This window comes from Camelus dromedarius, chromosome 5, assembly GCF_036321535.1.
Source record: "Camelus dromedarius isolate mCamDro1 chromosome 5, mCamDro1.pat, whole genome shotgun sequence".
NCBI classification, from domain to species: Eukaryota; Metazoa; Chordata; class Mammalia; order Artiodactyla; family Camelidae; genus Camelus; species Camelus dromedarius.
The window spans coordinates 58,583,023-58,607,503 of record NC_087440.1 but is presented as its reverse complement, the minus strand read 5'-3'; the positions used below and the strand labels follow the sequence as shown (position 1 = coordinate 58,607,503).

At 37.8% G+C, this 24,481-nt stretch overlaps 2 protein-coding genes across 6 annotated transcripts in view; one reads left to right on the top strand and one right to left on the bottom strand.

Moving 5' to 3' along the window:
* LRRC9 (leucine rich repeat containing 9) overlaps positions 1-6,232 on the bottom strand; it is an 82,801-nt gene extending 76,569 nt beyond the window's left edge. For all 3 annotated transcript variants that reach the window (XM_031453805.2, XM_064485994.1, XM_064485995.1), the window contains exon 1: positions 6,064-6,232. The gene's annotated coding sequence lies outside the window, so the exon portion shown is untranslated. The remainder of the gene's footprint in view (positions 1-6,063) is intronic.
* RTN1 (reticulon 1) overlaps positions 1-24,481 on the top strand; it is a 349,573-nt gene that overhangs the window by 101,722 nt on the left and 223,370 nt on the right. The window lies entirely within an intron of this gene.

Below are 24,481 nucleotides of genomic sequence, written 5' to 3'. Positions count from 1 at the left end.
GTCTCTCCATAACTCCTCCCGCTTCATTGTCATTCTACTTCTTGGGTTCAAATAAAACAAGTATAATTTTTCTTCTACACTATAAGCTTTTAATACTTGAAGAATATAATCATCTGTCTACCCCTTTACCTTGCTCCCAGTTCATGTCTTTTAATTCTCTCACTAGAGATCCCTGTTTCCATCCCTTGAACCGGCTCCAGGTTATTCTTCCTGTTACACTGTGGTGTCCAAAACTGAACACAGTTCTCTGCATGTAGTTAGTAGAGAAAAGAATTCTCAGGGCTTATGGACATACAGGCATGGTAATAAATGTTTATTAAAATGAATTAGCCAAATTATTCATTTTAGATATGAACTACTTAATACTTAAATTACTTCAATAAAATTTAACCTGATTTTTCGTAATTTTTAATGTATCAATATATTATTCCATACACACACTATTTAAAAAATACAGGAATCTTGCTTTAATATGAGGACATGACAAAGCAAGATGGAGAAATTGTGTATGTTTGTTTATTGTGATCCCACTTTTTAGAATAACAACTCCCTCACAGATATGTGTGTGCATATGTGTGTGTATAGATATAGATAAAGACATTGATATGTGAATGTGTGTATGACTATGTACATATAAGGAGAAAATATGTTAGGATACATACTAAGTTGTTAACATGAGTTACCTTGGATACAGGTGAAAACTTGTGATTATGATAGGCATGAGAGATTGGATGGGGATGGATCTGGGAAAAATGGGGAAAACAAACCCTATACTTAAAAAATGCTTAGTATTGTAAAATATGAATATATAACCATTTACTTATTCATTCTACTGCTCTAGTAGACATTTGGACTGTCTCCAGTTTGGAGCCAAACAGTGGTCCCCTGGTTATTTTTATCATGCAGGACATAAGTACACATTTCTTTTGGGTTTATACCTACGAGTGGAATAAGAAAGAAATGATTGTTGTATACAATGTGGATGATTCTCACAAACACAAGGTTGCTCAAAGGAAAACACACACACAATGAATACATACTGCATGACTCCATTCATATAAAGTTTGAAAACTAATCTATGGTATTAAAAGTCAGGATAGTGATTACCTTTCAGGGCTAAGTGACTAGGAGGAGACAAAAGAGGGATTCGGGAGTGCTGATGAAGATATATTTTTTGATCTAGTTGCTTGTTAAAGGAATGCATTCACCTTGCAAGATAAAATTAGATATCTAAGATTTGTGTGATTTCTATAAATATGTTATACTTAAATGAAAATTTACTTAATGTTTTAAAAATACTTATATGCTCACTTTTATTCATTTATGCAAAATCATATACATGTGCAGGTGTACATATTAATTAACATTTTAAGGAAAAAAGATGGTGACTTGAGTCCATGTATTTATCTACCTTCTCTCCCCAAACATCACTAGAATGACTAGGGAACTATGAAAATAAGAAAGGGATGTGTAGCTGTGCTAGGGAAGGAGCGCAGATGGCCAGAGATGTTGAGAGACGTCTTTTGAATGAAGATGAAGCAGGTGGCATCAGACAGAGAAAAGCCCATCACTAGTACAAACCAGCCCAAAATTCAAGGTACCAGAGGAAGAAGTTTCACAAAACTCTCCTTAAAAAACTCCCAACCTCAGAGCAGCAGTGATTGGGAAGAAAGTGGCTGTGGGCCATCCACAGGGACCAAGTGAAAGGATTTTGAGATTTATATCAGGGTACTGCACACAGCCTGTACTTGTACTCAGGCTTTGTAAACTGGGGACATTGCCCACTCTGCTGAGGAAGGACCTCCGGCTAGCATCACAAAGAAAAATACAGCCAGAAAATTATCGTAATACACTGGAATCTCTGTTCATTAAACTCATTCATTCATTTATGTATTGAGGGCCTAACATCCCCAGTTAAAGAATGACAGGTAGGGGAGAAAAGAGAAGACCTCTCTGATAAAGTGGCCTCTGGGCAAAGAACTGCAGGAAATGATGGAGTATGAGCTATGAGGAATCTGAGAGGAAAGCATCCAAGCAGGGGGAAGAGCAAATGCAAAAAAAAGAAAAATGTGTGAAAGTATACTTGACATGTTTGTAGAATACCAAGGAAAATGAAGTATCTGGAGCACAGTGGAGGAAATGGAGAATAATAGGATGTGAGGTCAGAGAGGTACTGTGGGGTCGGATCACGTGCTAGCTTGTAGGCTCTTAGGAGGATTTTGGATTTCATTATGAGTAAGATGGAAAGCCATATGAGGATTTTTGAATGGGAGAGTAACAAGAGCTGTCTTAGGTTTTGAAAAGGATTGCCCTACCTACTCTGTTGAAGATAAACTGTAGGGGTTGGGAGCAGAAGCATGGAGATCAGTCAAGCGGCAGTTGTAATAACATGAGAGAGGGTGGTGGTTGGAGTGAGGATGGTGGGAAGTGGTTAGATGACGGATGTCTACTAAAGGTAGTACTGATTATTCCTTCCCTGCTTCCAATTGGCAACCATCTCTTTACCCCATTCTTGGACAATTTCCAGATATTACAGCATAGGAGTGGCCAGGAAAGGGAGCATTTAGTAAAGAACAACCTGAAGGAATTTAGGTACTCCACTGGGGGCCTGTACAGAGAAGCAGGTTTCCCTCCTTTGGTTTACTCAGATGGCACCCCAGGTAAAGGAGGGCTGTGTAGCACCTCTTCTCATGAGAAGAGAAGCCCTTGCATTCTGGTTTAATGTCTGTGAGCATCAAAGGAAAGCCTGCCCACCACCACACAAGGGACCAAGCCTGACTTCAGCACCCTCAAAGTCACCAAAAGGTTATCCAAGCTTTCTAGTCTATGTCCAAGATATCTATTTCAGAAGACATTAACTGCTCCCTTCATCATTCACTAAATTATCATATATACTTGAGACTAATTTCAGATTTTCTAATCTGTGCTTTCTTTTAGCTTTATCTTTCCCTATGGTACTATCCTGTATTAATTACTGTGATTTATATTGTAAATTCCCACCTCATTTTCTTTTTTGGAAATTTCCTGGTATTCTTTCACATTTATTTTCTAAATAAGATGTAATTATTTTGCATTTGGTTTTTAAATTAATTTGGGATTTTGACTGAGATTTGATTGTAAAGATTAATTTGGGGAGAATTTCATCTTTACAGTATTGAGTCTTCCTCAAGAACGAGATATAGCTGTCCATTTATTCAAGAAGACTACTTTTTCTTGATAGAGAAATATGCATATTTGGGATGCTAACCTTTCTCTCACTTCACCTTATCTTCCCTTCACCAATGCCCTCAGTTAGGAAAAAACTTGTAATTCAGGAGTTTATTAGCAAAACAAAGTGTAACTTAAAACTCCTAAATTCTATAATTTGCATAACTATACCTGAATTATGAGGTTGTGCATAACTGCATCTGAATTATGGACCTTCCTGGTACTTGCAAGCCTTGGTATGCTTTCTCTACTCATAAGTGGACCCTCCCAGCATAAGCTCCTGATTCCATCAAGAGATGAGAGTCCTGATGCCCAGCTTGTACCCACTCCTGTGCACTTTGGGAAAGCTCTTTTCAGGGCCTTCCCATCTAAGAGAGTGCAGGTCTTCTCTAGTTCCTCCAGGAAACCAGTACAGGATATAAATGTGGGAGTCACAGCATCAGGACTATTCTAAACTTCCACCAATCTTTTCAAGTTCTCTCTCTCTCTCTCTCTCTCTCTCTCCTCTGTCTCCCCCCTTCCCTCTCTCTTTCTCTCTCAGCAGATGATCTTGCCCCCATCTTCACAGAGAACAGTGATGCCATCAGATACTCCTTAAATTCCCTTACCTTTTAAAATATACAGTTGACCCTTGAACAACATGGGTTTAAACTGCACAGTTTCACTTATATGCGGATATTTTTCAATAGTAAATACTACACTACTGCAGGGTCCGTGACTGGTTGAATCTGAAGATGCAGAAGAACCAAGGGTAGGAGGACTGTCTATAAGTTTTAGCCCCTTGTTGCTCAAGGGTTAACTGTATTTCTTTCCCTTCCTGACTCCTGTCATAGTAAAAGTATTCTTTCTCTTGTCCAAAATGAAGCCTCTTCAGTGTCTGTTAGAACATGGGTCTGTCAAATTTTTCTCCTTTTATTTATTCGAATCTTTCCTTCTCTAGGGTCTCTTTTCTCTCCATTATATGAATGCTAGGGTGCTACTATCTTAAAAAAAAAAGTTACCCTATCCTCCTGTATTCTATAAATAGCTGATTTTAGATCCCTTTACAGAAGAACTTCTAGACAGAATTCATTAGCACCATATTAGCACTAGTAAACATTAGCAAAGATAGGTAGTCATCAGCAACACTTCAATACTTCTACTCAATTCTTAACTCACTGCAATCTCAGCGGGGACACCTCAGGCCACTGCAGTTTCTTTTTTCAGGTCAACAATAATCTAATTGCCAAAGACACTGGACACATTTCAGCTCTCAACTTAAGTTGACCTTGACATGGAATTTGACAATGCTGGTGACTCTTTTAAGTTTTCTTCCTTTGTTTGACTTTTTCTCCTTGGCTTCTCTCTACTTGTTATTTCAAACCTACTTTTCTGATCAACAGTTTCCTTCTTGGTGAAGAATTACTAGTTTTCTCTTCCTCTTTTCTGTGCAACAATACAACTACCCACATAGAAAGCTCCATCTGAAGTGCCTCAAAGTCAGTATGTTAAAAACTGAATTCATTATATCTTCCAGCCAGCCTGCTTCTCCTAATGCATGTTTTCTCTTGGTAAATGACACCATCCTTGATCATCCAAGTAAGAAACTTAGGACTTAGGCTCACCCACTCTTCTACCCTTTCTCTCACTTTCACTCACTTATTAAGCTTTCTGTGTATAACTCTTACATGTCTATCAACTTTTTCCCCTCCCCTCCATTCCAGTCACCTCTGCCTTGGTTCAGGCTCTCATGACTTCAACTTAACAGATACCTCCCCTATAGTCCCATTTCCTGCCAATTGATCCTCTACACTACTGTGACAGCCATCTCCTGAAAAGTAAATCCACACTCACTACTCCCCATGGAAGGTATTCATGGTCTCCAGACTCTAACTCTTGCCTACCTCTCAAGCTCATCAACCACAAACTTCCAAAAGCACCCCTGGCACTGGCCAAACTATAGTTCTCTGAATGGCATAGGATGTTTCTGTACTTTGGCATGTGCTGTTTCCCCTCCCTAGCTTCCCCTTTATGTCATACTCCATACACCCTTAAAATCTTAAATCAAAGGTCTTCTGTGTGAAGACTTTTACTCTCTCTGGTAGTAGTATAATTATTCTTTTCCTTATGACTCTAATTAAGGCCTGCATATGCCCTATGTACAGCACCTGTCCCACTGCATTGTGATGCTTCTAGTTCTTTCTCCCTTACCAGGTTACATGTTCACTGAAGGGAGGGACAACGAATCCATTATAGCACCTGGCACATGCTTGTTATTGGGTAAAAGTTTATTGAATTGTTTGAATTAATTGTTATGCCACATGGTCCCATATGGTATAACTGGAAATACTTTCTGTAGATGACCAATTAGTCAGAGCATAACAACAATTAGCGTATAAATGACCATGTTTCTGTCTGCCATGAGAGCTGGGGAAGATGTCATTGTGCGAAAATTAAATTTGTTCTCCACAAACTAGAAGCCTTGTATGGTTAAATCGCTTCCTCCCTCGGGTTATAAAGAGATCAGAATCCATCGATTATTACTGATGGGCCAAAAAAAACGCCCTTCCAGCTCTAGGTGAGTAGTATCAAGGTTTTCCAAGGAGCACTTGGTCTCAGTAAAGGCTGCGCAGGCGGCTGTGAGCCACCCTCCCTCTCCTCCTCCTCAGCTTTGCTCTGGTAGCCCTGACGGCCTCATATAAAGCCACGTCACTGCCTCTCATTATTATCATCATCTCCACTGCACAATTACGGGGGTCTTCGGACCTCAACGTGCTTCTCTATTGTCTTCCTCCCACAAAGGGAGGAGAGGGAAGCAAAGGTTCGCAGGGCCTGCCTACAAGTACGCCCGAAGGCCGCCAGGTGACAGACACTCACCTTACCCCAGAGAGAGGGTGGATTCCAGGGCAGTCCGAGGCAGAGCGGAGTCCACTCCCACCTCTCAATTCCCGTTTTGCAGCAGCAGGCACAACACCCTCTCTATCCTGGGGCTTGGTGTGTACACACTACGCTCTGCGGTTGCCTAGGAAACCGCTCTCCGCCTCCCACGACCTCCGGGTGGGGAGGGGGTGAAGGGGGCGGGGAAAAGGATGATCGACCCGTTTCTGGATCACGTGGCGGCAACCTCCGACCAATCAGCAGAGGTGGGGGGTCTACCCGGAAGACCTCGCTGGTGCTCCTGGGAAATGGTGGGGAGCGTCCCTCTCGCGAGTCTCTCGGTGCCTAAGCGCATCTTTTCATCTGTCTTCGCCGGATCAGAGGACGAGATGGAACCTACTCATTGCCTCTTCCAGTCCCGGCTCTTTCCCATTGAAAATCTTTGACCTTCGGGGTCTGGAACCCCGGAGCCTAGCTGGTCTTGAACCCCAAAGGCACGGCGCTGTGATGTCACAAGGCGGCCATACCGCCGGGCAAGCTCTCATCCTCCGGCGTGCTCTCCCTCTGGTGGCCCACGACCTCCGCCCTCCAGGCATGTAGCTCACCGCCGCCCGAGCCTCTGAGCGCCAAGCGAGCCAAATGGAAGGACCGCACAGGCAAACGTAACGCCCTGGTGCCCTCTAGAGGAGGCATGGACCCTCCAAAGGTCTTCGTGTTGATCACGGGCAGAGCTTTGAGAACCGTTTGAATATTCCAGAATGTACAGGAGGGGAAAAAAAACCAAACTTTACAAAGTAAAGTAGCATTTAAAGAGGGAAAGGGAGAAACTTTAAAAAAAAAAAAAAGTGGGCAGAGGGGCTGAGAAATGAATGAACTTAGGCTAATCAAAGTAACTGTAGCTGTCACTTCTTTGGATCTGCGCTGTCCAACATGGAAGACACTAGCCACAGCCACGTGTGGTGATTGAACCCTTGAAATGTAGCTAGTCATAGTGAGATGTGCTATGAAATACACATCGTATTTTGAAGACCTTGTATGGAAAAAATAAACTATTTTTGTATTGATTACATGTTGAAATGATAATGTTTTTGATATAATGGGTTAAATAAAAATGTATTATAAAAACGATTGTTTCCCTTTACTTTGTAAAAGCGGAGATTAGAAAATTTTAAATTACATGTGTGACTTCTATCATGTTTATGTTGGACAGAGCTACTACAGTTTTTGAGTTTTCAGTTGATCTGCATAGAACATGTATGACATTCACTTCGTGCAAGACAGGGTCTGTAGTGCCCTTTTCTGTCACTAGATGGCCACCTCATTCAGTAGTCTATAGTTTAAAACTTTTCTCAGGAAAAATATAGAACTGAAGATTTTAAATATATTTTCATTTCAAATAGTTTTTCAGTAATACCGATTGTTTGTAAACATACATAAATATATAGAAAAATGTAATTTTCCCCCTACAATTTTTATTTCACAGAGATTTCAGTTTCTGTCATTAATTAAAAATTAATTAAAATATTTATGGTTTAGGGCTTTAAAAATAATACCAGAGAAATCTGGTTCATATTTGTACTTTTATTATTATTTTCTCTGATAATCTAGTTGAACAAGATGACCTGTCTGGGTAAATTTTCATCTTACACCAGATAATGATAGTTTAGAAATCAAAACTTTTAGATTAAGAAAATGGGTCAGAAATTAATTAGGTGAATTATCTACATTAAGCTTCTCATTTTGGAGGATGCAGCTCTTTTGGATAAAAGATCTACTTTGATATTGTTAGAAATCTGTTGACTTTCCTAATCAGTAAAAGACTGGGTGAGAGCTAATACATAGTTTTCTTTGTATTATATAAACAAATCATTTTAAGAACGTTATTTCTAGGTAAAGCTCAAGGCCTTGGTCAGTAACTGAGTCAGAGTTCTTGTATAGCTCTTGACTGATAACCATTGGTGAGTTACTAAACTAAAACCTTTGTCCTGAGTCATTCTTAAAGGAAGAATTGCCTGTTGTTAGCATATTCCAGGTGTTATTTGGAGCAGAAGCTGATTATAGTTAAAACCAAAGGAAAAATACAGAATCAGTGACCATTCTTGTTAATCTCCTTTTCTCATTTTAAAGCTTCTTTGTGATATGGTTTTATGTGTCTATACAAGAAACAATAGAAATTAAAGCCACTAAAAGTCAAGCAAAGTAAATAAACATTCTAAGTGAATGAGACCTTATTTCATTCATGTCACTTTTCATACTCCTAGACAAAGACGTGTGCAGTGCAGACTGGTGCCTGTGAGGCCCTGCAGCCTCCAAACTTCCAGCCCTCAGGCATCTGCCTGCTGCTTTTTGGAAGATAAACTCCTGATGGGTGTTTGCCTTAGCAGAATTAACAGCTCTGGAAAATGACTAGCCTCACCGTAGCTCAGGCTGATTTGTCTCAGCCCATGTCTCCTCCTTATCGGAATCGTAAATTCCACTACCTTGCTTATGTCAGCCCATGTCTCTATTTCACTGGAGTCATAAATCCACTATCCTCCTGTATACCAAAGCTTCTTACCTCACTTATAGCCAATCAGAAATCTGTTCCCCTATCCCTTTGTGTTCACAGCCCCTTCCTGAATAAAAGACCCTGCACATTCACACTCGGTGGACACACAGGCACTTCTTGCCTTTGTGGCTCACTGTTGCCCATAGCAGCATAACTAAAAGTTTTCCTTTGTTTTTCATGCCAGAGGGCACACAGGGACCTCTCATCTGTGTGGCCCACTGTTGCCTGTAGCAGCGAACCTATTAAACTTTCCTTTGTTCTTAAACTTTTCCTTGCCTTTAGTAAAATTCTTTTTACCAACCTGCATCACCAGCCCACTGCCAAGTGTCCCCCAACAGTATATAAACATATACATTTAAATCTACTTATTTATGGGTAAAGGTATCTTGAATCTGAAAATAACTGGGAATGTTACAAATGCAAGTTTGTGTGCTCCACACACAGGGAGGCCAAACAAATCAAAATGTTGGAGTTTGGAGCAGAGAAAGCTTTATTGCAGGGCTAAGTAGGGAGAATGGGTGGCTCATACTCCAAAAAAAAAAAAAAACAAAAAAACAAAAAAAAAAAAACCCTGAACCCCACAAAGGGTTTCAACAAAGCATTTTTTAAGGCCAGGTGAGGGAGAGGTGGGGGTCACAGGGTATGTGATCAGCTTGTGCACAATTCTCTTATTGGCTGATGCTGCAGTAACAAGGTGGTTAACATTATCAATCCTTAAGCACCAGTATGTCTTGAGGTTCATGATCAAGTAATTAATTATTACATTTGTGGTGGTTTTGGCCTCTATAAAACAACTCAGGAAGCGCACATCAGATACTGTTATCTAGGTACTTAGGAGCTACAGCAGAGGATATGGGGGAGGGGTGTGTCCTGGGAAGGCCTCTTAGGGTCCTACTTGGTTACAGAAAGATATATTACCACTAATTATGGCAAACTTACTATGTCACCACCTGAATTAAAGAAGTATCATTTAAACAAAACAGAGCTGACTTTATAGATCTAAATAAGAAATCTTGAGTTGTACGATAATTTGTTAATTAAAACCTTTTGTTGGTGATTAAATTTATTTTCCCCCAAACCCTATTCTTATTGATAGAGAATGGTGGAGACATCTAGTTATAATTTGGCTTTGTAATGCCTTCAGGTTTAATTCCCCAGAGAACCAAAAGTCTGGAGATTTCAAATGCCAATTTAATTTTTGTATTCTTTTTGACATTTGATTCTTGTGCAAATGAGTACTTTCCAGTTAGTGATTTTATTTGATTATCTGTGAAAACTCGCTGTCACATGTTTGAATTTGATATATCATAAAAATATGAAGGCGGTAGAAGAGATAATTATGTGGCACTTAGAAAGTCATCAGCAGGGACCTCTTATTACTAATGTCTGGGAGTGAATATATGTTATTCAATTAAAAGTTAGGAGTTGTCCTGAAATAAAGTTTTAATTAGACCAACAGAATGCTATTTCTAATAAGTCTACCTAAAAAACTTAAATAATCTTTGTCTATGACTTGTTGACATGTAATTAATGTAAAAGCTTTTCTTAAAAGACAGCCAGAATGGAATTGTAAGAAGGCTCTTACTCTGTCTCAGACAACATAACCTCTTCATTTTACCATCCCTGTTCTATTTGTATTTAGCTCTTAAGGTAGTAAATTGAAGGACAGTGAATTTAAGCAGGGATAGTAGTCTTAATTCATCAGAGAGCTGACCAGTTCTTTGTGTGGGAGAATTCTTTCCTCTACCTCCTTCTTTTTGTGTCTTTTATTTATGCCTCAGGCTCAGAAAGTTAATTGTATTCCTCAGGCACATTATCAACGTTGTTTGTACAGGGCCCTTGTTTTATTTTATATCAGTCCCACCCCCATCCCAACAATAAGCACAAATCTGATGTTTCTAATAAAACTCAAGTTGTGCATTTGTCTTTGAAAAATAAGTAGTACTATTTTGTGTGTCTGAATTTTTTATTTATATAAAGGTTACTGTGCTATAAATTGTATTCTAATTCTTTTTCATTCAGTGCTATTTTAGGATTGATCTTTATTTCTGTGTGTTCATGTAGTTCATTATTTCTGTATTCTGCACAGTATTCCATAATAAACCTTCCATGTTTTACCTTTTATTTGTTTCCCTAGTGATGGGCACCTAGGTTGACTACAATGAACAATACTGTATTGAACAGCCTTATAATTGTTTTCTTAAGGACAGTTTCTCTGGAATATATGCCAGGAGTAGAATTATTGGGCAAAAGGCAAACACACTTACATATTTCGCTAAATACCATCTGGTAACTTTCCAGAATGGCTGACCCAGATTTTCCTCCCACCAACAGTGCTTGAGAATTCTCATTCCCCTTGTTGGGGAAATATAATTAGAACCAAAGTCTCCCAGCAACCCAGAAAACCTCTGCACACAGGTAGAAGGAAAAGAAAACAGTTTTATTAATAAATAAGCATTTTATCAACTGGCAGTTGGGATGACCATCTGTATCAGCCATTGGCTTTATCCAAAGGGAAAATAAACTCATATCTTTATGGCAGAAGGTAGTTTTGGAGCAGAGCATCCACCAAAGTTAACTCTTACCCTCCCACAGAAACTGGGAGATAGGGGTGCTACTGAGAAATATGAGCTCTTTAACCAAACTTTAGTTAAGTTTCCCTGAGTCCTTTTTGACTAGGCCTCACCCTTGAGCTCTGTTCTTGGCCCTATAAGACCAGTTTTAGCAAGAATCCTTCTGGTTCATCCTAGTGGAAAATCTCTCAACCTTGATTACCTAAATGACTCCTCCTCGCCCACCCTCAGTATCATACCATTCTGGCCCTCCTTCCTCCACAATCCTATCAAGTCCACTTGTCCAGAAACCCCCTAATCCTTGATGTTTATTCTGAGCAGTTTTTAATCCAGTGACCCCCCTCTCACCCTGCTGCTTGGCTGTAAGTCCCCACTTGTCCTTATTGTATTCAGAATAGAGCTCTATACTCAGTTTTCTCTTCCTCTATTGCAGTAGTTCCTGAATAAAATTTGTCTTCACCATTTTAACTTCTGCCCAGCCCTGGTTTTCTTTGACTCTATCTTCCTTGATGATTCCATTTCAAAAAGATGGCTCCCAGGTCCTTGAGAAAGACATTCCTGGGTAATAAAGCTGGCAAGTGGCTTAGATTTTAAAAGGGACAAAGAAAGACTTGTAATTATAAGTATTCTAAAGTAATGCTCTGAAAGAAAAGGAGAAAAAGACACGCAGTGCCAACTGGTGCCTGCTGAGGCCCTGCGATACCCCCAGACTTCTAGCCTTTAGGCGTCCTCCTGCTCCTCTTTAGAAGATGGAACCCCTGACGGGTGTTTGCCTTAGCAAAACTAATGGCCTTGGGAAATGACTAACTTCATTGTAGCTCAGGCTAACTTGTCTCAGCCCATATTTCCTCCTATCAGAGTCGTAAACTCCACTATCCTCCCATATACCAAAGCCCCTTACCTCACTCATAGCCAATCAAAACTCTGTTCCCCTATCCTTTTGTGTTCACAGTCCCTTCCTCAATAAAACACCCTGCATGTTCACACTTGAGGCTCACAGAGGCACCCCTTGTCTGTGTGGCCAGCTGTTGCCTATAGCAGCGTACCTATTAAAGTCTTTTTTTTTTTTTTTTGTTCTTAAACTTCTCTTGGTTTTCGGTGAATTCTTTTTACCAACCTGCATCACCAGCCTGCCATGTGTCCCCCAAAGAAGAGTCTCTTTACCTTTTTACACCAGGAGAAAAAATTTTTTTTACCTTTTGGATTTATATTTACCATTACACCCATATCTTTGCAAAATTTAGCGTATGTTCCCACCACTAGACTTTGAATTCTGTGAAGGCAGAATCACTTCTCTCTCATTTCCCATTGTGTTGACAGTTTAGTGGCTGTCACACAGCGAGTACTCAAGACAGCTTTGTGGAATGTATGAATACCAAGTTCTGTGCTAAGTGCTGCAATAAACAATCTCATGTTTTTATCAGTTTGGTGTATTAGACCTCTAGGATGCCCATAGCCTCCCATCCCTTCTTCATTTTCTTTGGGAAAGCAAGAAGTTAGCGAATAATTTTTTTGTCTACAAACTCACAGGAAATTTTAAGTTTCCTCCACTTTAAGCAAACTAATACTATATGAAGATTGAAGTTCATAAAACTCAAATTGATAATGATGGTTTACTCTAAATGTCCAGCTCTTTATCTGGAAGATAGTTTCTCTCCAAAATTCGAGTATGTGTGGACACTCACAATATGATCTTACTTGGATTCAGGATCTTTACAGATGTAATTAATTAAGATGAGGTCATACTGAATTAGAGGAGCCCCTAATTCCAATGACTGGTGTCCTTATAAGAGTGCCATGTGAAGACACAGACACAGAAAGAAGAAGATCATGTGAAGACAGAAGCAGAGATTAGAGTGATGGAGTTGCAAGCTAAGGAATGCCAAGGATTGCTGGCAAAGACCAGAATCAAGGAAGAGGCAAAGAAGGATTCTTCCTGAGAGCCTTCAGAGGGAGCATGACCCTGTCCACTCCTTGATTTCAGGCTTCTAGTCTTCAGAGCTGTGGGAGAATAAATTTCTGCTTTAAGCCACCCAGTTGTTGGTGATTTGTTACAGCAGCCCTAGCAAATATTTGCAGGTGCTGTTGGGGCTTACCCAAAGTTATACATACAAGAAGGGATCCAGACTAGAACTTAACCAAAGAGCCAGAAAGAAGATTAAAGTTGAGAGGCAGAGCCAAATCTGAGTCAGGCAGAGACAGGAAGAGTATAGCCTAACTTTCCTGCCCACTTCTGACATGAGGCAGGTTAAATCATACTAACATCCCTATACACACCATGACCATCCTGTTGTCTTTTCTAATCCATACCCCGGCTGGTCCAGCTCATTAACATCTCTCTCTTTCTACTACTACTGCCTTAGTTCAGGTGCATGATTTCTTTTTTACTGACAGCCTCTAATCTCTGCCACTGATCTATCTACCTCATTACCTCCAGGGCTCTGGTTCTAAAAAACAGATCTGATAAAGCCATGCTTTAAGAGACCCCCCTCACATCATCCTTTACATGTCTGTTCATTTGTGCATTCCTTCATTCAACAAATGTTTATTGAACTTCTGCTGTGTGCCAGAATTCTTCTAGACAATAAGGATACAGTTAGTGAACAAAATCTGTAAGAATGCCTGCCTTTACGTAACTTGCATTCTAATGGAGAAAAGACAATAAATAAGTAAAACGTATAGCAGATTAGCTAGAGATAAGTGCTAAAAAGAAAAGTAAAGCAGAGAAGGGAGATAGGAAATGTGTGTGTGTGCACGCACACACATGTGCGTTCAATTTCAAATTGGATATTCATGGAAGGCCACTATCAGTAAATGATGTTTGAGTGATGACTGGAAGGAGGTGAGGCATCATGACGATGTCTGTGAAGAGCATACAGGATTGGATGTGGGATGTGAAAGAAGGAGAGGATGATTCCAAGGCTTTGATCTGAGCAATTAGAGAAAGGGGTTGGCATTTTCTGAAATGGTAAAGCTGCAAATGAAACAGGTTTTAGGGGGTGAGAAGATATTAGAGCATAGTCTTGGATATTTTAAATTTGAGATACCTATTAGAAATGCAAATAGGGAAGCTAAGTAAGAAGTTGGACTTACGAGTTTGGAGTTCAGTAGAGAGGTCCAGGCTAGAAATATAACTTTGCATGTTATCGGCCTAAAGATAGTATTTAAAGTCATTAGATAGGATGAGATTTCCAAAAGAGTGGGTGTGAGTAGAAAGGAGAAGAGATTGAAAGATTAAGTTCTGGGACACTTGAATATTTAAGTTAAGATTGATGAGAAAGAACCAACAATGACTAAGAGTCTCTGCCATAAAGGTGGGAGGAAAACCAGGAATGTATGGCGTTCTAGTGCCAAATGAAGAAAACTGAGTGATGATAGGTCAGGGAAGGGAATTTAGGTGACTGATACTACTTAAAAGGACAGATTCTATAGAGTGAGTTCAAGAGAATGGAAGGAGAGATATTGGAGACCATGAGTATTACAGAAAACTGCTTCAAGGAGTTTTGCTATAAAGGGAAGAAGGGAAATGAGGCAGAAGCTGGAGGAGAAGTAGGGTTAATGAGGATATTTTTCAAGATGAGAGAATAATAGCATGCTTTTATGCTAAGGAGAGCGATCCAATGGGGACCAAAAAGTATCCAGGAGACAGAAGGAGAATTGTTGCAGCAGTATCCTTGAGGAGTTGACAGAAGTATGCACAGGTCACAGGGTTAGCCCTAGCTAACAGCTTTGACAGGAGAGAAAAGAGAGTGGTTGGGCACAGAAGCAGGTAGGTTGGTGTATGTGGTAGTGGAGGTATGAGGAAACCCTCTTCTCATGGTTTCAGTTTTCTCAGTGAAGTAGAAAGGAGGTCACCTGAGAATAAGAATTTGGGAAGATGCTGAGGTTCATTAAAAGAGGAAAATGTATGATTCAGCGATCCAGGTGCAACAGAGTATGATTGCCTAACAGCGTTACATTTTTTTTTATGGTATGATTCCTTTCTCATTTTTTTAACATTTTTTATTGAGTTATAATCATTTTACAATGTTATGTCAAATTCCAGTGTACAGCACAAATTTCAGTTATACATGAACATGCATATATTCATTGTCACATTTTTTTTCTCTGTGAGCTACCACAAGATCTTGTATATATTTCCCTGTGCTATACCGTATAATCTTGTTTATTTATCTATTCTATATATGCCTGTCAGTATCTACAAATTTTGAACTCCCAGTCTATCCATTCCCACCCCCACCACCTTGGCAACCACAAGTTTGTATTCTATGTCTATGAGTCTATTTCTGTTTTGTATTTCTGTTCTTTTTTTTTTTTTTTTTTTCAGATTCCACATATGAGCGATTTCATATGGTATTTTTCTTTCTCTTTCTGGCTTACTTCACTTAGAATGACAACAGTGTTACTTTCTTATGAGTTTAGTGTTCAGGAATATAAGTGACCCTTGTCAGTATGGTTGTGATTTTTCTCCAGCTACATTCAGCTGTGTGTGTGCTGGCACGGAAGATAGGAAGAGTTGAATTTAACTAAATGTATGCACCAAAGTAAAAGGCTGCAGATAGTTTGAGAATATATTCACAGGAGGGTTAATAGTGATTGACTGGGTGTGGAAGTGACTCCATGAGGAAGGTAAGGAGATAAGGGTGTAGGATCTATGGATTGTGTATACCAGTGGGGTCACACAAGAACATCTCAAATTCTCAGTACATCATAAAATCCAAAACCAAATTACCTCTTGCTTCCTCATCCCCACACCCCACTTTGCAGCAATTCCTCTGTCCACACCGAATGTATCATTTCCAGAGCATTGTAAGGCCTTGTAACACACTACTCTTTTGTATCCACTAGTCCCTAGGCCTTAAATGCTCTTTTCAACACCTTCACTCAATACCCCAGCAGACTAAGCTGTTTTCTCTTTCCAACCTGCACCCAGATCTTGGTTCATGCTTCCATTAAAGATGTAACACATTTACCTATGGTGAGTCTCTTCAACCAGACTGTGATATTTATGAGTTAGGGTTACATCTCATTTATCCTTGCATTCCTGTGGACTGTAACAAAGTAGAAACTTAAAAATAATACCTGAATGAATGAATGAGTGAATGAATGCCACCAGGGTAAAGAACCACCACCTCACTCTAGACCACAATAGAATCCAAACCTATTGATTGTTTGCAAACCTATCTGGTAATTAGAATCACTTGTAGAACGTTTTTAAGATTCTAGGGACATATCCCAGAGAATGCCAGGTAGTAGATATAGAATGAGGCTCACAAATTTACATTTTAAAAAGTTCTCCAGATGCTGTTAGTTATCAGTCATGATGGGATTCCCTGGCTAATAATGAAACTCTAACCAGAAACTGATTCAATGAGGAGGAAATTGGCTTCTTTATCCCTTCATTTTCCCTAGAAAAAAATACAAGCATCCTTGATAAAAATGTCCTTTTCCCACTGTCCCTTCCTCCAAAAGCTGGTAAATAAATTAACACTAAGATGATAGCTAACATTAAAAATGGATAGTATAGTACTTCTCCCAGAATGCTCCTCTAATGGCACAATTTTAGGTTTCTGGAAAAAAATTTTTTTTGACAAGAGAGTTTATTAACCTGAAATCATCTTGATGTTAAGTGAATAAAATCCAGTTCAAAGAAGTTTAATAAATTTTTTTAAAAATTCATTGACTTTCACAAGCAACAGGTCAAATGTCCAGGGGTAGAATAAGCCTTAGAAAAAATTACACATCCAGGATTCATTCAAATGGTAATATCTGGACTCAGAATTCCTCCATCTCTCTGATCTACTTTCATCAGTTTCATTTTCAGAGAGGAGCATCTCCATATGGTGCCAGGCTATCAATACGCCAGCTTAAGGACCCTAATGGAAGGAGGGTGCCCTTTTCCCAGCAGTTTCAACACAAGCTCCAACATTCAGGTGGATTGGTCTAGCTTGGATCAATGTTCAATGTGAATGCTCAATCTGCCTGTAAAGATTTATCCTAATTTCTTTTCTATCTGTAGTATTTTGCAATAAAATATTTGAGAGGTTAATAGAGCAAAGGTGAGAACACCCTCCCCCACTCCCACCCCTATTAGCTCAAATTTCTTGACTTGGTAAAGCCAATTTACTACAGGGGATTTGCTCCTGTTTTCATCTGTTGTGCCCCAGACTAGTGGGAGGCATCAATTTTGCCTAAGTCAATCTCCCACATAGACCCAGAGTTTCCCTCAGGTGATTCTTGCAAGATCTAGTGGGAATAGGAAATGTTAGTGAGTTCTTTTCTCTACAGATATACAGTCATTTTCCCAATGGCTTTTCCGGTGTTAAATCTGACATTTTAATCTCCAATTATCTGTCTCATGTTTATTTCCCAGTTAGTTTCAAGCTTGGGAAGGAAAGAAAGGGGTATTATTTATTTGCTTTTTAAAGCCTAATTCTGTAGTTTGGGTTAAATGTATTTGTGTATAATCCAAATGTTTGAAATTTAAAATGTATATTGACACTGAGGAAACCAGAATATTCAGTTAGAATAAGAAACTCTCTTCATTTTGGGAACGTGAAAGTTTGCTATACTATTACTGCAGACCTACCACTTAGCCACATGTACGGGAAGATGACAGAATCTGTAGAAATTAGAGCTGGGCTACATAGAAATACTTGATTTGCTTTATAAACCATGGCTAATGTGCACATCTGTGCACTTGACAAGAGGTCTTGGGAAAGAGATGTAGCACTGTTAGTAAATACGGAGAAATCTGAGGCAATTACTAGCTGTGGACAGCATCATTTTGCTTGCTATACCAGAATGATCATTGCATGTGCCAACCTGCAAACTCAACACCTGAATAGAAGCAGAATTTTAATTGTGTAAATATAAGATGAACACCAAGCAGAACATTAGATTGTAATTAACTTTAAATGACCCTCTTAAATCAGATCCAGGACTTCAAATTTGAGAAAGCCATTCACACCCTTGAAAACATTAGCAACATACAGTAAAAGCTAATACATACATAATGTTATTATCTCCCATGTGCTTTTATTTGTGTATATGTATTTATACATAGAAGGATTTAACCTAAGATAGTGGGTTTTGTATGAGAGTTGCCAGAGTTTTAAAGAGCTTGTGCTCCAAAGATCTTGAAAATTTAATTCACATTTTGTCTTAAAACAGAATCACATTTAAAATCATTCTAGGTAATCTTTCTTTAAAAGATATATTAGCAATCTTCCATTCTCATTTAAAAAAATCCCTTTTAGCAGAATGTCTATCCCCTGCCTGACCTAAATCTGAAATTCTATAGACTCCATTTTCGTCATCTTTTTTTGATCTTCTGTGAAGATAGCTACTGATCCCGATATTAAAAAGTTCATATTCTAGATCGGTGTTATTCAATAGAAATACATGTGAACCATATATGTAATTTTATTTATGTATTTATTTATTGAAGTACAGTTGGTATATAGTACTATATTAGTTATAGGTGTACAACGTAGTAAGTCAATATTTTTATAAATTATACTCCATTTAAAGTAATTACAGGTAGAGTATATAGCTCAAGTCGTAAGAGCCCATGCTTAGCATGCACAAGGTACTAGGTTCAATCCCCAGCACCTTCTCCAAAAAAATTAAAAAATAATAGCTATAATTCCTTGTGCTGTACAATATATCCTTGTTGCTTATCTATTTTATACATAGTAGTCTGTCTCTTAATACCATCCCCAAATGTGTAATTTTAAATGTGTAATTTTAAATGTTCTATTAGCCATAGTAAAAAAGTAGAAGTAGGTGAAATTAATTTTTTAACAATATTTTAAAAATCACATTTATTATCATTGAAGTCTTTTAAATTACAGTGTAAAGTATAACTGACATACATTATATTAGTTTCACGTATATGACATAATGATTTGATATTTGTGTGTATTGGGAAATGATCACCACAGTAAGTCTCATTGGCATCCATTGCCATATATAGTTACAGAATTTTTTTCTTTTGATGGGGAACTTTTAAGATTTACTCTCTTAGCAACTTTTAAGTATGCAATACTATGTTACTAGCTATAGTTGCCATGCTATGCATTACATCCCCATGACATTTATTTTATAACGAGAAGTTTGTAACTCTTGACTCTGTTTACCCTTTTACCCACCCCTCAGCCACCAATCTGTTCTCTGTATTTATTAGCTTGGTTTTCTTTTGAGGTGGGGGAGGGTTGATTCCACAAGTGAGATCATACAGTATTTGTCTTATTTTGTCTGACTTATTTCACTTAGCATAATATCTTCAAGGTCCATACATGTTACAAAAGGCAAGATTTCATTCTTTTTTTTATGACTGAATAATATTCATATGTATAATCATGTATATCAACCACATTTTCTATCCATTCATCTATTGATGGACACATAGATTGTTTTCATATCTTGGCTATTGTAAATAATGCTGCAGTGAATCTGGAGGTCCATATATCTTTTTGAGTTAGTGTTTTTCTTCTCTTCAGATAAATACCTGGAAGTTTAATTGCTGGATAATATGGTAGTTCTATTTTTAATTTTTTGAAGAACCTCTGTACTGTTTTCCGTAGTGACTATATCAATTTGTATTCTCAACCACCAGTGCACGAGGGCTCCTTTTTGCCACATCCTCAACAACACTTACTTGTCTTTTGGATGATAACTATCCTGACAGGTGTTAGGTGGTATATCATATGGTTTTGATGTGCATTTCCCTGCTGCCCAGTGATGTTAAGCATCTTTTCATGTGTCTGTTGGCCATCTCTATATCTTCTTTGGAAAAATGTCTGTTTAGATCCTCTGTCCATATTTTAATTGGATTATTTGTAGGGTTTTTTGGTTTGTTTTTTTGTTTTTTGTTTTTGTTTTTGTTTTTGTTTTGCTATTCAGTTGTATGAGACTAAGGTTTGAGTTCAGGGAAAGAAAACACAAAATAACCTTTGGCTTTGTAAAGATAGACATTTATTTATCTCTCATACAAAGTTGAGAGAGAGTGATCTGGGGTTAGTAAGGTGTCAGAGACTCAGCTTTTTTACCTTGTTGCTCTGCTGGGTATGGCCTCTATTAAGAGGGTCACCTCATGGTCTAAGATACCTGCAGCCTAGAGGAAGAAAGAAAAGGAGGAAGTTTCATTTTATAATCATACAGCGTCAGCCAGAACTTAGTCACAAGTCCACAGATAGCTGCAATAGAGGCTGGAAAATTTAGTGTTAATTTAAGGAAGCCCTACATCCAACTGAAAATTGGAGGTTTTACTACTATAGAAAAAAGGGAAATGGATAATGAAGGGGAAACTAGTAGTCTTTATTTCAAGAGGGTCTTTTATAAACACAATAGATTTTTGATGCGATTGTCTTAAATACACCCATCACTGTTTGGAAGTGAAACAAGATATCTTTAGGGTTATATCTACTTTAACAGAATTAACCTAGAGATTTGTTAATTTACTGGCAAATCTACTGACTTTTAACATTTCAGTAGACAGAGATTCCAGTGGGTTGTTGACCTTAGAACGACAGCAGTACAAGAACTGGGGCTATGCTTACGGAATGTTCTGAGAGGTTTCTGCCACAGAAGAAGGTCCCCTCAATCTTGGCTTATAACCAGATCATTTGACATGACTTTTCTTATTCCAGCTTCCCAATCTTGTGTTCACACATGCATGTATACAAATGCCTAGTTATTAAATTTGAGTTGTCATGTATTTAACAAATGTATTAAATCAAGAGTTTCTCTAAATGTGGACTGTTTTCTGGAGAAATGGATTAGCTGGAGAATAGACTCCATTTCCTCTTTTTAGCAGGTTTGCTTTTTTTTTAATTACTGTTTAATCATTTTGTTAGGTATCTTTTTATTCTTCCTAAATATCTATAAATATCCAGAAGTTATGGACCTAGATTTTATTGCTTCTATGTTTCCCAGACACAAGTTTAGAACTAGAGTATTTGAATAAACAGATGTTTGCTATTTCTAATTAAAATGCACCGCTACTTTAAAATTATGTGTGAAATCGAGGTTAAATATTCAAGAGTTAGAGTTACGGATAATTCCAAAAACTCAAAGCCACACTCTTCCTGATTTTCTTCAAAGACAGTTTGCCTATTTTCTCAGGCTATATCCCAACAGTTGAAATCAAATTACTCTCATTCTGTCTCCCTCAATCAGTATTCTTAACTTCTGGTCCAACAAAAAAATCACTGTTTCTAGAAAATTATTTAAGTTGTGTGGAGACTTGAAACCATGTGATAAATAAATGGGTTTCTAGCTAAGGTTTTATGGCATCTTCAAGTGACTTCAATAATCTAAGCAGGTACAAGAAGATTCTTAAAATGAATTCACTTTTATTTAATTTAGTAAATAAATACATTAGTTTAGGTTTGTCTGAGAAATGGAGGGAGAGAGGAACCAAAGAGGGGAAATAAAATGTCATACAATCAGTTAAATGGGAAGGATTCACCATGTCAGTTTGAGCCTCACTGTAATTTTCTCCACTAGATTGGGCAGCTCTCAAGGGACAGGGTCCCTCTCAGTCTTCTCTTGCCTTTAGGTCTCAGGGGTGCACTCGACAAGTAGTGGCTACTTAACATGTGTGTGTTGTGAAGTGACAGAACAATTAAGATTCCTTCTCATTAAGTGACCCCAGGAAGCAGCCTGTGAAATGTTGCCATAATATCCTTTTACTAACCAAAGCTGGTTGAAGTCAAATGATACTTGAATAAAAATGATGACTTTCAATAAATCACAGTTGCCTTTTCCACATCAGACTCTTTTTAGTAAGTTTAATTATGGTTGCAATTCTCATTTAGAACTATTTCAGTAGTCCCTTTGATCAGGTTCAAAGAGAAAATAAATGAGAAAAGATTTAAGCCTTTTCGAAAGTGGTAGATCCGAGAGTGGAGAAGAGAGAGAAGATGAAGTGATTATTTAATTCATCTGCAAACCTTGTTTTGAATGCCTCGATTCTTTAAGTTGCCAATAAGAATTTTCCAACTGGATATTCCATTCAAAGAAAAAACAACCCATTTTTTCAAGGTTTTTTAAACTGCTCTTAGATTTTGTCACCAACTTTCTTCCCTTAGGTTTTATTCCTAAAATTAAATTTAAATGAGTTGCTAAGCACTAGGAATGTTATTTGACCTTTAAATACAATGACTCAAATGAGAGCTACACTAGACATTGCTGAGCATTTGTAATGAGTCACAGACAGGTAGTATTTCAAATTTCAGGCACAATTTTGTTGTGTTTTTTGGGTAATAATAATACACTCCATTAATTTGTAGACTATCCTCATCTTTCTCAATTTTCTAGACTGTCCAAGCATACTTACTAGAGAGAGCTTGTCATTTAGAATTTTACCACAAAAATCCCTTAATTAGAACAGCTCTTTTCAAATTTTTTGGTGTCCTTTATACTCTTAAAAATTATTGAGGACCCCAAAAAACTTTTGATTATGTGAATTAGAGCAGTTGATATTTACCATGTTCAAAATTTAAACTCAGAAATTTAAAACACATTTATTAATTTATTTTAAAAAACACATTTAAAATTAACATAAATAACATGTTTATGGAAAAACCTGTATTTTCTGAAAGAAAACTTTAGTAAGAAAGCATTGTTTTACATGTTTTTAAAAATTCTTTAGTGTCTTCTATGAGGGACACTTTTCATATCTGCTTTTCCAGTCAATCTGTTACAAAATCTCACATCATGTAGCCTCGTGCACTCATGAGAAAATGAGAGTGAAAGGCACATAACATCTTAATATTGTTATGAAATCAGCTTTGACCTCACAAACCTTGAGAGTCTTGGCCACACATTAAGAACTATTGGTTTAGAATAATATTTGATCCATGAAGAAAAAAGGTGTAATATTCATAATTGAAAGTAAGTAAATTTAGAATTCCAAGCCTAGATGCTACTCCATTAGTTATTGGGAAATAATTTTAAAATACATTTTAAAAGAATTTCTTTATTATTTAAGTTGTAGAGGTAGAGATTAGTTTTAAAATTCTGAAAAATTCCACATGTATTTAACATTATTGCATGCCAATAATATAAGGATAGATATACACATTGAACAGAATTTTAAAAAGTAGTCTTCAGAAGTTGTCATTTGTGAGAAATAAAAGCAAGAATAAACAAATGGGACCTAATGAAACTTACAAGCTTCTGCACAGCAAAGGAAACCAGAAATAAAACAAGAAGAAAACCTACGGAATGGGAGAAAATTTTTGCAAGTGAAACCGACAAAGGCTTGATCTCCAGAATACATAAGCAGCTCATACGACTCAATAAGAAAAAAATAAACAACCCAATCCAAAAATGGGCAGAAGACCTAAACAAGCAATTCTCCAAGGAAGACATACAAATGATCAAAAAGCACATGAAAAAATGCTCAATATCACTAATTATCAGAGAAATGCAAATCAAAACTACAATGAGGTATCACCTCACACCAGTCAGAATGGCCGTCATTCAAAAATCCACAAATGACAAATGCTGGAGAGGCTGTGGAGAAAGGGGAACCCTCCTACACTGCTGGTGGGAATGCAGTTTGGTGCAGCCACTATGGAAAACAGTGTGGAGATTCCTCAAAAGACTAGGAATAGACTTACCATATGACCCAGGAATCCCACTCCTGGGCTTGTATCCAGAAGGAAATCTACTTCAGGATGACACCTGCACCCCAATGTTCATAGCAGCACTATTTACAATAGCCAAAACATGGAAACAGCCTAAATGTCCATCAACAGGTGACTGGATAAAGAAGCTGTGGTATATTTATACAATGGAATACTACTCAGCCATAAAAACAAACAACATAATGCCATTTGCAGCAACATGGATGCTCCTGGAGAATGTCATTCTAAGTGAAGTAAGCCAGAAAGAGAAAGAAAAATACCATATGAGATCGCTCATATGTGGAATCTAAAAAACAAAAACAAAAACAAACAAACAAACATAAACAAAGCATAAATAAAGGACAGAAATAGACTCACAGACAGAGAATACAGACTTGTGGTTACCAGGGGGGTGGAGGGTGGGAAGGGATAGACTGGGATTTCAAAATTGTAGAATAGACTACACTGTATAGCACAGGGAAATATACACAAAATGTTATGATAACTCACAGAGAAAAAAAATGTGACAATGAGTGTGTATATGTCCATGAATAACTGAAAAATTGTGCTGAACACTGGAATTTGACACAACATTGTAAAATGATTATAAATCAATAAAAAAATGTTAAAAAAAAGAAGTTGTCATTTGTGATCTTACT